The following is a 15,182-nucleotide window of genomic DNA, read 5'->3' on the forward strand; positions in this document are numbered from 1 at the left end:
TAACTCATTTACAAAGGCCTCTGATGGCACATAAAACAAAACTGCCTGCATGCTGCTCCCTGTGACCTAGTGACAGATGCCTCATAAAGATTCCTCTTTAGAGCCTTGAATGAGAATAAGAAATCTAAGCAAAAGAAATACTGCTGTTTAACTGCAGGAAAGGATGGCATGTGCCAGCTCTGTAATTAGTAGACTAAATCTTTGAAATTACACAGAGGAGAAGACGACAGAAAATAATAATGCACTCACATACAGTATATCACATACACCAATATAGATGTGTGACCTATTCATTGGCTCAGTTTAGCTTTATTCTGAAAACATTGAACTTGACCAATAAAACAAAAATACAACAAACACATTTTTTAATATTACTCATCTGTGTAGAAGACAATCCACTGAACTTTCTGTCCACTCTTTTGGTTCCTTTATATTTTAAGTCTAGTGTGTTTTGCAGATACATATATATTTTTTAGCATAAATACTTTGTTACCTCGCCTTTGTGTTTACAGATCATGCAAGAAAAGGTTCTAATTATCATGCTTTGAAAAGTTTATTTTTTTAATTATTCTGTTGACTTCTGAAGATTTTACTGCTTACAACTCTGCAATGAGAATATACAAAACATGGTCTGACTAGACTATTCTGTCATGTGAAAATACACATTTTTAACTATTTGTTACCCTATTTATTTTACTGCATGATTTTACTTCTTTTACTGTTTAAAGTTTAATTATAATTTTTTAAAATATTTAATGTATACCGTATTTTTCGCACCAAATGATGCACTTTTTTTTCCCCAAAAGAAGGTTGGAAATGTCTGTGCATCTTATGGAGTGAATATTGCATCACAGACCATGATGTGTATTACCTGACAAAAGTCGACATCCAGGGGTAGAGGGCGACAAAACTCACTGTTATGTTACAGGCATTCCCTCTGTGCTTGGAGGAATGTTAGACTCATTGACTCGGCATCTAATCCTTGCATGTGCGTGAGTTGCGAAATGTAAACAAATGTAAACAAAGGCAAGATGGCATCGACATCTCATGAGGGAGCGAAGCGAATGCAGAAAACAAAATACTCAGCATACGATGTTTTGCGCATTATCACTGAGTCAGACTCTGATTTTTCAGAATCTGATTTTGTTGAGAGTGATCAGGAGATCGAACAAGAGAGTGAGGAACTGGCATCAGCTGATCGGGACACCAGCTGATGCCGCCCCAGCTGAGCATATTCGTGTAGCCGATGCACCTATGGCAAGGTTCGTGTGGGAAAAATACCTAGACATTGATCCGTGGGAGCCAAACTGGCTAAAGGACTTCACAAGACAGTATGGCTTGCTGTTGGGCTCGACAGATTACCAGCCGCTTTACTACTTCAGGCTGTTCTTTCCTGAAGCTGCCTTTCAGCTACTGTCAGACGAGACAAACAGGTATGCAGAGCAATTTTTTGAATCGAGGGCTGTGCTTGCACTGCATTCTTGTTTTTCAAACTGGAAACCCGCAACAAAACACGACATGAAGGGCTTTGTGGCATTACAAATATAGATGGGACTAGACTGGTGATATAACTTCAGGGAGCATTGGTCCAAACATGCTTTGTCCCCTGGTGGATTTGGACAGGTTATGCCGTGTGATGATAGGTACGTGCTCCTGCAAAGTGATTGTGAGCAACTGAGCTTCATAAATTCTGACACTAGCGATGAGGAGTTCTTGGGGTTTCCATAAAACTAGAAGAGTGCTTGAACCTTAAAGTCTCTCCTTATTTGTTAATGACAGTGATGATGTTTCTTAATACCGCTTTTGAATTTACATGGTTGAAATATTATTCTGCTATATTTTATTAAACATATTAGTACACCATTTGTTTCAGAATATTTTTTTTCTTGTTTTCCTCCTCTAAACCTAGGTGCGTCTAATGGTCAGGTGCGTCTTATGGTGCAAAAAATACGGTAACTGACTGCTTATGTGTAGGCTGCTGTAACACTGCAGCATTTCCTGGGATTAATACTGTATCTGTTTCTATAACAATTTTTACATTCATCTCATCAAAAGGGAATGAACACAAGATTTGACAGAAAGAAAATCTGCTTTAGGCTTCCAGTTATCTTAAAAATTTGTCACATTTACATATCAATAAGCAATTTGAAATTCTGTTACTTATTAGTACACGTCATTACATGATGCTGTGATGGCATTCCCCACCCCATACACAGTTTACTAATAAAGCAGGCATCATACCACACAACTTTGAGTCACAAAGCATGTTACACTTAAGATCTGCTGCTGCCCTTAGGATATCAAATTACATGACTAGGAATCAGAGGGGATGAAGGACTGCAAAACTCCATCACAACTTCTCAGGACAGTTTAAAATGTTTTCTTGTGAGACTGACACTTTATGGCAGCCAATCATGATGGAGCTTTTTTCTTTCTCCGTTCTATCGTGATACAACAAAGACAAGTTGTGGAACAGATTGTTGAACATTAGATTCAGTCCAGAACTCATCTTGATTTCTTTAATGAGGCTGCAATGTTTTCTTGTTGAAGAGTTTATTTAAAAGTAACAGTTGTACTAATTCCTTTCACATTTTTAACACTAGAATTACCAGAGCCTACAAAAAAAACTCATAAATCCGGCCCACCTTAAATCCCTTTGCACCTCTCCGTCAACGTCTTTTGTCTTCTAAATGTGTCAATAAGACCAAGCAGCAAGCAGCCTATTATACCCCCATCCCCTCAGAACGGGCAAGAAGTTCTCCCAGTTCCTGCTTTGAACGATTATCTGGGTGTGAGCTACCCAGAATTATAAGGGGAAATAATTTGATGTGTGTTTTGTGTCTACAATAATCTATGTAAACACATCGTTAAAACAGAAACGTTTTTCATGTTGTAGTAATAAATGACAAAATGCAGACATGAACTGTATAATGTGTGAAGGATGATGGCCAAATATCAAATAAACACTTTCACTAAAGGTGCAAGTACAATACGACAGTTTCTGTGGTGCTGTGGTTAGAGCTGCCAATTTATAATCCGGAGGTCATGAGTTCGAAACCAGCTCCCCAGCAAATTTACCGTTTTGAGTAGTGAGCTGCTCTTATTGTTAATATTATATAATAAAAACATACATTTGATTTGTGAAAAGTTAGCAGTTTTTTTTTTCCACTTTTATTCTAGTGTTAAACACTTTGATCATGTCACCTCTTAATCTTCATTTGCTTAATCTGAAAATGCTTAAATCCTTCAATCTCTCCACTTAGCTAATTCCTTTTAGTTCTAGAATCAGCCTAGTTACTCTTCTTTGGACTTTTTCTAGAATTGCTACATCATTTTGTAATACAAAGACCAAAATTCTACACAGTACTTGAGATTAGGCTTCACTAGTACATTACACAATTTAGGCAAAATCTCCCTTCACTTGTACCCCACTCATTGTGATATATAACCTATTAGCTTTATTGATCACTTCTGCACACTGACTTGATGTAGATAGTGATGGGTCCCCTATTACTAGATCCTTCTCATAAGGTGTACTTTCAAGTTTCGCACCATACATTGTGTATTCCAAATTAACATTTCTAATTCCAACATGTAACACCTTATATGTACTTATCTCTCTATTATAAAAAAAAATCCTGGAAAGCAAAAGCAAGGCGACGATACGTGATCTTCTTGGAAGGACATTTAAAAGACCCACCAGACAAAAGAGACTTGCCACAAAGCGTCTCGCGGGGACTGTAAACATGAGACTTGGTGCCAAGAGATTGTCCCAGGGCCGTCTTGCGGGGACGTGGAACATTAGATTCTTGCAAGACACGCCCTACTTACAAAATATATCATATAAGAGCACACCCATCAAAAAACACTCAGTCCCAGCACATATAAAGTATATAAAGACAATACGGAGAATAGAGACCCAAAGGCGTTGGAGAGAAAAAAAGGCAGATAAGAGATTATGAAAGCAGTGGAATTTGAAAGGCTCAAACAAACGATGGCGCGATACACATGCAGACAGAGGTACAGAATATGAAAGCAGTAAAATTGGAAAGTGTAGCGTCCCAGCCAGGTTGAGGGCTTTTTGGTTTTAAGTGACTGTTCAGTCCGATTGAGGGAGGGCGGAGTACAGCACGGAAGACTGATAGCGGGGTATTGATTGATGCGGTAAGGCGGGGCATTGAAGAGGGTGCTAGAAAGTTGTGTTTGGGGTTAGGAAGTCGGCGATTGTTCAAGTAAAACTTTTGTGACACTTTATTATGTCAGTCGCTACAGTATCAAAGAAAAGATAGAAAAGATTGCATTACCGCAAACAAAAGGTGATTAATCATCAGAACCAGGTGTAATTGAAAAAATAGCAGGGCAAATCGAGGTCAGAAATAAAAGGCAAAGAGTAGACAACAAAGTCTTTTCGCATTCGCATCATTCAATGCACAAAACGTGGATTTACACAATAATGGACCATACGCTATGAGAATCTGTGGTCCCGGAACAGTTAAAGCAACGACAAGTTAAATTTCAAAGAATAAACAATTCAGTCAGGTGTATATTGATGATCACGGAGAAGCGATGCAAATTTTAACAGGCAAAAAGAAAGGTAATGTATATACAGTGATCCCTCGCTATATCGCGCTTCGCCATTCGCGGCTTCACTCCATCGCGGATTTTATATGTAAGCATATTTAAATATATATCGCGGATTTTTCGCTGCTTCGCGGGTTTCTGCAGACAATGGGTCTTTTAATTTCTGGCACATGCTTCCTCAGTTGGTTTGCCCAGTTGATTTCATACAAGGGACGCTATTGGCAGATGGCTGAGAAACTACCCAACTTACTTTCTCTCTTTCTCTCTCTCTCTTGCGCTGACGTAGGGGGGTGTGAGCAGGGGGGCTGTGTGCAGCTGCTTCCTGAAGGACATGCTGCACAGTGGTTCGCATACTTAAAAGCTCAAAGGGCACGTATTGATTTTTGACTTTGTTTTTCTGTGGCTCTCTCTCTGTCTCTTCCTGCTCCTGACAGAGGGGGTGTGAGCTGCCGCCTTCAACAGCTTTGTACCGGCGGTGCTTCGCATACTTAAAAGCCAAAAAGCCCTATTGATTTTTTTTTTGACTGCTTGCTTTGCACTCCTTTGAAAAGGAAGATATGTTTGCATTCTTTTAATTGTGAGACAGAACTGTCATCTCTGTCTTGTCATGGAGCACAGTTTAAACTTTTGAAAAAGAGACAAATGTTTGTTTGCAGTGTTTGAATAACGTTCCTGTCTCTCTACAACCTCCTGTGTTTCTGCGCAAATCTGTGACCCAAGCATGACATTCTAAAAATAACCATATAAACATATGGTTTCTACTTCGCGGATTTTCCTATTTCGCGGGTGGCTCTGGAACGCAACCCCCGCGATGGAGGAGGGATTACTGTATTCCATGAATAACATTACACACCAAAGGAGATCGTGATATGCCATTCGTATTAAAATATTTACAGTTTACCGTGAGAATAGTTTTTGCTATGACAATCAATAAATCACAGGGACAAACATTAGAAAAAGTCAGATTATTTATTAGAGAAACAGAAACAATATTCACTCACGGGCAGTTATACGTTGCGTTGTCACAATGTGTCTCCAAAAAATATTGTTTTTAATGAAACTTTAAAGTAAAAGTGCAAATAATGAAATTGAAACAATTCCAAAGAAAAAAAAAATGTAAAATTGTATATCCGATTAACCAAACACAGGGGTTGGCGAGCAAAGCGAGCAGGGGGCGAAGCCCACTAGTAGTACATTAAATTTCACCTACCACAAATCTGTATGATTTCCAAGTTCCTCTGTAACAATTTAGTTGATTCTACATTATCTTCCCTTTCACCTATTTTGATATTATCTGCAAACTTAACCAGATTGTTATTTATATTGTTTATGTATATAAAAATAGCAGTGCCCCCAGCACTAATCTCTAAGGGACACAACTATTGACATCATATAATTCAGAAAAGTTACAAACAAAATCAGATTATTTGTTAAACTGCAATATTATACCTATATTAGATACATATATACCAAATATTTGTTTTCTTACATATAAAGTGAAACGTATGCTTATCCAGTATATAAACCCACACCACTGAACACATCTCCACTAAAGTTTGTACAGATTCTCATTTGCACAGGGTAAGTGCACAGGCTATATTTTCTTCTGAAATTATTTCCCTTGGAGTACTTTATTTACTGCCTGCACCTGTACTTTATTAGGGATTTGGCATTAGTATGTAAAGTCACTCGCTATGGTGGTTTTAGTCATTGAAATTTTGATTCGGTGCTGAAATATTTCCCTTTAGGGAATTTATTTAGTGACTGTACCTGTACTTTATTCTACACTAGCCAGCACCGGCTACACCTGCTATTTATACATATTTATTTGGCAGCTCAGCATAAAAGTGGTTCAGAGAAACACAGCTGATTAGTTTCACACACACCCACACACTTTGACAAGGTCTTATCAATAATTTTCATTAAATTATGTACACTTCCTTCTATACAATTTGATCCGAGATTCTATTAGAAAAGCTGGCTAAGATACAAGAATAAAAATCACATACGCTCATGCTCAGCAAAAGTCTGACACCCTGCAGCAATTTCTCCAGGGATTAGAATCATACCCCCTGCTTGCTAGACACAATGGCTCAGGTACAGTATTGCACTAAAACCTTCTTTATTGCTTAAAACCCCATCTCTAAAACTCAGTAAAAAGATGCATTCTATTTACAATCACAACTGCTCAAGGAGAAGTCATACTTTGATAAAGGAGAACATCTTTTAATTACATTCTTATTAAAAGTGACACATACATTAAATATATCTTAATGAACTTTGTTTTTTCTAAGCTGTTTTATTTTTAATTTTCAAATATTTTTGGATTATCTTGATTATAACAGGTTCCAAAAATTGTTTCTGTCAGGGATTTTAAAAATTACATCAGTGCACCTGCAGAGAAGAAAATTGTAAAAGATATGTGTGGTTTTCAGAGGAGCAAGATACAAATACATGTGTTTTTGAATAGGACTATGGGGCAAACTGGGGCAACAGTAGAGACAGAAACATATGCGGCTGTAAAGGTTCAATTTGAAGCTTACAGTTCCTTGTTAAAGTATTCACCATCTTGAGGCAGTATTTTGTAACAAAGATGGTCAATTCCATATTACAGTTCCAATTAAGCGATTTCTAAATATTTTGCATTTTACCATAATAATCTTAGAAATCCCAGCTACTCACAGTACTGTAAGTGGTGTTTACTCTTGAACCCAAACCAGACAGAGCTCCAGTGCTGTAGCCAGAGACGAGGCAACTGCAGAGCCATGGTGAGGCTGTTCATTTACATTCTTTTATCTTTTTCGTTGGTCTTTATTAAAGGGGGTCAGAGAGGAGTAGTGCTGGGCAGTATACCGGTTTATACCAAAAACCATTTTTTATTTTTGTTATGATATGGATTTTTCTTATACCGAAACACCGGTTTAAATTGCCTAAACAACGTTCGGAACGTGGCGCAGCAGGAAACTGTTTAAGGGGGGACCTTTTTCACTGCTACACCGCTAAACAGATACAACGGAGTACATGCGTAAGTGGAGGTGTTGCGCGGAGGCTCTTTTTCACTGCTACACCGCTAAATAGGCATGCAACGGACTACATGCGGTACTGCAGGTATTGCGTGGTGAAAATGGACAGAGAAAATTCCAAAACTGAAGCTGTAGCAGACAATAAAGTTGAACATGATGACATAGAAGAACTTTTGCCGAAAAAAAGGAGTAACCTCCGTTGCCTGGAGATACATTGGTTTTAAAAGGTCGGATTTGGACCATTATGTTCAAATCTGTGAATACTGTTTCTATACTACTGGATAATACTGCAAGCCAAGTTGTACTTGTTTTATTTTTTTTCAATACAGCGTAATGTACCCGGGTACTGCGTAATAGTGTGACGACATGTTGACTTTATTCACGACATTTCTACTTGATTCTTGCTGTTTATGTCAAGATTAAAGTCGACATGTTGACTTTATTCTCATAACTTGTCATTAAAGTAGAACATCGTAAACTAAACTTCATCGTAAAATGAATATTTAATTTACTAGATTTTCTCAAACCCCGTCATAAGTTTTGAAGCACATTAAATGGTTTGTGTTAAGTGTTCCCCGAGCCATGTTAAATCGATACGTGCTTCTTAAACTCTTGTACTGAGAAGGTGCCGGCAGCGATCACCGCACAGAATACATTCACTTCATGATATTCCTGCTCCCTGAACATTTAGAATGCTAAGATAAATACTTGATATAATTTTCATGATGAAATGCATTAAAGCATGTATTAATCATGTGGGGGCACGGTGGCGTGGAGGTTGCACTGCTGCCTCGCAGCAAGGGGGTCTCGGGTGTACCTGGCCTTGAATTTGCATGTTTTCCTGGTGGGTTTACTCGCCGTGCTTCAGTTTTCTTTCAAACTCATGTAGGATGTGGGGTTTTGTTATGCTATATTGACTCTGCTAGTGTATGTATTGCTCATATTCACCCTGCAACATGCTGGCGCTCAGGATTTGCTCCTGCCTCGCACACAATGCTTGCTGGGATGGGCGCAACCCTGAATGGATGGCATAATTAAACATGTATAACGAAGATTTTTTTTAAAGTTCTGAACACTCCGTGGTCTAAGTTTATAACTAGTTTTAATTTCACAAAGACGTTTATCATGTGGTGATTGGTTAGGTGGAGAAAGAAAAAGGAAGGATAGGAGCTGAGGGTTTGATACATCAGACAGAGACAGCACGCATGCAATAAAGAAAGCCCACTTAGAAGAATATCCATTGAATTCTGTGTTCGTGTTTCTGACCACCAGATCACAAACCCAACATTTACACAATATTTAAGTTAAACCTGTGCGATACCCATTCATACATTCAGTTTTTTGGAGCCTCGTCACACCTGCCATAAAGTTCTCTATACTGAACGTACACCTGGGGACCCCTTACTGCAAGGGAGCAGCACTATCGCAACACTTCCGTGCATATTTAATACCTGGTGTAATGCATTTCATCATGAAAATTATATCAAGTGTATATCTTAGCATTCTAAATTTTCAGAGAGCAATAATATCATGACTATGGTGGGTTGGCACCCTGCCCAGGATTGGTTCCTGCCTTGTGCCCTGTGTTGGCTGGGATTGGCTCCAGCAGACCCCCGTGACCCTATGTTCGGATTCAGCGGGTTGGAAACTGGATGGATGGATAATATCATGAAGTGAATGTATTCTGTGCGGTGATCGCTGCCGGCGTCTCCTCTTAGTGCGGAGGAAATCAGTTTAAGAAGCACGCAGTGATTAACAACTGGGTCAGGGAACACAACACAAAGCATTTTATGTGCTACATTAACTTATGATCCATCCATCCATCCATTGTCGCCCGCTTATCCGAGGTCGGGTCGTGGGGGCAGCAGCTTGAGCAGAGATGCCCAGACTTCCCTCTCCCCGGCCACTTCTTCTAGCTCTTCCGGGAGAATCCCAAGGCGTTCCCAGGCCAGTCGAGAGACATAGTCCCTCCAACGTGTCCTGGGTCTTCCCCAGGGCCTCCTCCCGGTTAGATGTGCCCGGAACACCTCACCAGGGAGGCGTCCAGGAGGCATCCTGATCAGATGCCCGAGCCACCTCATCTGACTCCTCTCGATGCGGAGGAGCAGCGGCTCTACTCTGAGCCCCTCCCGGATGACTGAGCTTCTCACCCTATCTTTAAGGGAAAGCCCAGACACCCTGCGGAGGAAACTCATTTCAGCCGCTTGTATTCGCAATCTCGTTCTTTCGGTCACTACCCATAGCTCATGACCATAGGTGAGGGTAGGAACATAGATCGACTGGTAAATTGAGAGCTTCGCCTTGCGGCTCAGCTCCTTTTTCACCACGACAGACCGATGCAGCGCCCGCATTACTGCGGATGCCGCACCGATCCGCCTGTCGATCTCACGCTCCATTCTTCCCTCACTCGTGAACAAGACCCCGAGATACTTGAACTCCTCCAATTGGGGCAGGATCTCGCTACCAACCCTGAGAGGGCACTCCACCCTTTTCCGGCTGAGGACCATGGTCTCGGATTTGGAGGTGCTGATTCTCATCCCAGCCACTTCACACTCGGCTGCGAACCGATCCAGAGAGAGCTGAAGATCACGGCCTGATGAAGCAAACAGGACAACATCATCTGCAAAAAGCAGTGACCCAATCCTGAGCCCACCAAACCGGACCCCCTCAACGCCCTGGCTGCGCCTAGAAATTCTGTCCATAAAAGTTATGAACAGAATCGGTGACAAAGGGCAGCCCTGGCGGAGTCCAACTCTCACTGGAAATGGGTTCGACTTGCTGCCGGCAATGCGGACCAAGCTCTGGCACCGATCGTACAGGGACCGAACAGCCCTTATCAGGGGGGGCCGGTACCCCATACTCTCGGAGTACCCCCCACAGGATTCCCCGAGGGACACGGTCGAATGCCTTTTCCAAGTCCACAAAACACATGTAGACTGGTTGGGCAAACTCCCATAAACCCTCCAGGACCCTGCTAAGGGTATAGAGATGGTCCACTGTTCCGCGACCAGGACGAAAACCACACTGTTCCTCCTGAATCCGAGGCTCGACTATCCGACGGACCCTCCTCTCCAGGACCCCTGAATAGACTTTTCCAGGGAGGCTGAGCAGTGTGATCCCTCTGTAGTTGGAACACACCCTCCGATCCCCCTTCTTAAAGAGGGGGACTACCACCCCGGTCTGCCAATCCAGAGGCACTGTCCCTGATGTCCATGCGATGTTGCAGAGGCATGTCAACCATGACAGTCCTACAACATCCAGAGCCTTGAGGAACTCCAGGCGTATCTCATCCACCCCCGGGGTCCTGCCACCAAGGAGTTTTTTGACCACCTCGGTGACCTCAGTCCCAGAGATGGGGGAGCCCACCTCTGAGTCCCCAGGCTCTGCTTCCTCATTGGAAGGCATGTTAATGGGATTGAGGAGGTCTTCGAAGTACTCCCCCCCACCGACCCACAACGTCCCGAGTCGAGGTCAGCAGCGCACCATCCCCACCATATACAGTGTTGACACTGCACTGCTTCCCCTTCCTGAGACGCCGGATGGTGGACCAGAATCTCCTCGAAGCCGTCCGAAAGTCGTTCTCCATGGCCTCCCCAAACTCCTCCCACGCCAGAGTTTTTGCCTCAGCAACCACCAAAGCCGCATTCTGCTTGGCCTGCCGGTACCTATCAGCTGCCTCCAGGGTCCCACAGGACAAAAGGGTCCTGTAGGACTCCTTCTTCAGCTTGACGGCATCCTTCACCGCCGGTGTCCACCAACGGGTTCGAGGATTGCCGCCACGACAGGCACCGACCACCTTACGGCCACAGCTCCGGTCAGCTGCCTCAACAATAGAGGCACGGAACATGGCCCATTCGGACTCAATGTCCCTCACCTTCCTCGGGATGTGGTCAAAGTTCTTCCGGAGGTGGGAGTTGAAGCTACTTCTGACAGGGGGCTCTGCCAGACGTTCCCAGCAGACCCTCACAACACGTTTGGGCCTACCACGCCTGACCGGCATCCTCCCCCACCATCGAAGCCAACTCACCACCAGGTGGTGATCAGTTGACAGCTCCGCCCCTCTCTTCACCCGAGTGTCCAAGACATGTGGCCGCAAGTCCGACGACACGACCACAAAGTCCATCATCGAACTGAGGCCTAGGGTGTCCTGGTGCCAAGTGCACATATGAACACCCCTATGCTTGAACATGGTGTTTGTTATGGACAATCCATGACGAGCACAGAAGTCCAATAACAAAACACCGCTCGGGTTCAGATCGGGGGGGCCATTCCTCCCAATCACGCCCTTCCAGGTCTTACTGTCATTGCCCACGTGAGCATTGAAGTCTCCCAGCAGAACGAGGGAGTCCCCAGAAGGTATGCCCTCTAGCACCACCTCCAGGGACTCCAAAAAGGGTGGGTACTCCGAACTGCTGTGCATACGCACAAACAACAGTTAGGACCCGTCCCCCCACCTGAAGGCGAAGGGAGGCTACCCTCTCGTCCACCGGGGTAAACCCCAATGTACAGGCTCCAAGTTGGGGGGCAAGAAGTATACCTACACCCGCTCGGGGGGCAACTCCAGAGTGGTACAGAGTCCAGCCCCTCTCAAGGAGATTGGTTCCAGAGTCCAAGCTGTGCGTCGAGGTGAGTCCGACTATATCTAGCCGGAACCTCTCAACTTCGCGCACTAGCTCAGGCTCCTTCCCCTTCAGAGAGGTGACATTCCACGTCCCAAGAGCCAGCTTCTGTAGCCGAGGATCGGACCGCCAAGGTCCCCGCCTTCGGCCACCACCCAACTCACACTGCACCCGACCTCCTTGGCCCCTCCCATAGGTGGTGAGCCCATGGGAAGGGGGACCCACGTTGCCTCTTCGGGCTGTGCCCGGCCGAGTCCCATGGGTGCAGGCCCGGCCACCAGGCGCTCACCATCGAGCCCCACCTCCAGGCCTGGCTCCAGAGTGGGGCCCCGGTGACCCGCGTCCGGGCAAGGGAAAACGCCGTCCAAAATTGTTTTTCATCATAGGAGGTTTAACTTACGATGGGGTTTGAGAAAATCTAGTAAATTAAACATTGATTTTAGGGTGAAGTATAGTTTACGACATTCGACTTTAATTATAAAATAAACTATGAGAATAAAGTGGAAATGTCGATTTTAATCTCAAAATAAACTGCGAGAATAAAGTGGAAATGTTGACTTTAATCTCGACATAAGCGTCAAGATTAAAGTGGAAATGTCGAGAATAAAGTCAACATGTCGACTTTATTCTCAACATATAGTTTTGTTTTCTTCTCTGTGTCCATATTTTTTTTCTTCACTGTGGCCCTAATACGATTCCATAGGGCTATACCACAAATAGCATTATAAATGCAAACTGCAGTTTTATTATTTATGTATATAGCTTAGCTTGAAGCAAGGTCCATATTAATGCAATTTGCCTTAATGATGGTTCAGTTGGTAAAGATGTCATCACCAAGTTGCACTTGTTTTATTTTATTTTTATTTGGTGAATACTGTGTAATGCACCTGGGCTTGAAGTCTTGAAATAATAGTATTATTACTGGAAGTTGCACTATTATTTATTTTATTGTTATTATTTATTAGTTTAAATATTATGCAGTTTAACGATGGTAAAGTTGTTTAAAAAGTCACTTTAACGTGTCAGTGGACAGAGATTGTTAACATTAACAGAAAGTGTAGTTGGTTTACAAAAAATGTTTACTATTTATTCCTTTTCTAAGGCATGTTCAGTGCAATACAACTTTTGACAAGCACCTCTGGATATTTTACTAAGTCTAAATGCCTCTTTGGATGGTCGAACATATGTTGTCAAAATTTTAGTTTAAGTTGTTTGCAAAATTTGTTCAATAAAAAGGTTCTATATTTTGACTGCAACTGTCATCAATGTGATTCCTTCTCTTCATTAGTGCCACCCCCTTAAAAACTATCACTTTATGGGGCCATGCAAACCTGTATTAATACTTGTGTGCACATTAAAATGTTTTTTTTTGTACAATGTACAATTCTCATAACAGTGGAATAGGTTATTCTTAGCCAGTCTACTGCAGTAATTGCAGTGGAAAATGTGGTTAAACATCCACTCGTGCATGGGAAAAAAATACTGTTGAATACTGTGAAACTGGTATAATTTTGAAAAATACCATGATATAGACTTTTGGTCATACCGCCCAGCACTAGTAAGGAGGTAACTCAACTCTGGAACCCTCATTTCTCGTTTTTTTTTTTTTTTTTTTTTTTTTTTTTTTTTACAACTGTTAAAACTGAAATGAAATTGAAAGTCATGCACGTCTTATCCTTGAAAAGTAAATATAATTCCATTTTTTTCTTAGTTTTACTCAAGAGTATCTTTCAAAAACTGTGGTAGTCCTGGTAATAAAACGTACGTTTTTACAGGAACTGAAATTAACATATACATTCCTAAAATATGCACTGGGGTTTTAACACCAGGCCACAATGCTTTTTACACTATTAAATGTCAGAGCCAACACTGCATGTCATAACATAATCACACTTTATCTCACCATTTAGGTTTCATTAGAAGAAAACTATAGTGTTTAGCAATATTATTTTAAACCTGGATAGGAAGGTGGGGTGATTAATGACATCACAAAATAAAATAATCTATGCATAAAAAAGACATTTAAAGCAAAATATACCCTTTGCTACCTTTAGTCCAATTCAGTCTCAAAACCAGTGCTTACATATGTAAAAATCAAATTCACAAAACCTCTTGTCCCAAATTGAACGTCTCATGTTCAATGTTCAAAACCTCAATTTACATCCACAGGGTCAATGAACAATCAGACACCAACCCTGGAGGGATGAATGCTAGGTCATAGACCTGGCATGAGTTCATCAGGATGTAGCTTTCAAACTTAACCTATGGGTCAATCACCCTCAAGACCATGCTATGCCCTGCATAGGAATTTTCATCTCTAAAATTCTAACCCTAAATACAGAATAGGCTACTTTGCTAGTGGTTGTGTGTCTTTAAGACACTTTATCTATTATTAGGTTTAGAAAATGTAAAACAGATATCTTCCTCCTTCCTCCTCACTGGCAATCCACCCTAACATCCTTTATCCTTTACAGCAAGTTTCCACCAAATTAAACACTAACACCACCCAGTTTAGCACATTATGCATTTTTCACTTCATCACCATGTGACCTTGCAGCACAGTGTTACCAGAGGTTAAATTTAAATGACAAAAAAAAAACTTTGTAATAGTGCCCATTAACTCGCAAAACAAAAATCACTGAGATATTCCAAAAACATATAAATCAATCTTACCAATATAATCCAAACACAAATATTAACAGGACAAAACAAAAAACTAAATAGTAGACTGGGAGATGATAAAGCTGAAATTCAGGGTTACAGGAACTAGGAATGAAGCAAGTTTATCCTCATGTTTTTGATTTATCGTACACTGACACACATACAAATTCATTTTAAAACTATTTCAAAAAGGGCGAGATAACAGCAAAGAAGTAGTACATGATCATATTCATAATTTGGAGATTTGTTTATTTAACAACACAAGTAAAGCTGTAAAGATTTCCATAGGAAAACCTAT

This window comes from Erpetoichthys calabaricus, chromosome 12, assembly GCF_900747795.2.
Source record: "Erpetoichthys calabaricus chromosome 12, fErpCal1.3, whole genome shotgun sequence".
NCBI classification, from domain to species: domain Eukaryota; kingdom Metazoa; phylum Chordata; class Cladistia; order Polypteriformes; family Polypteridae; genus Erpetoichthys; species Erpetoichthys calabaricus.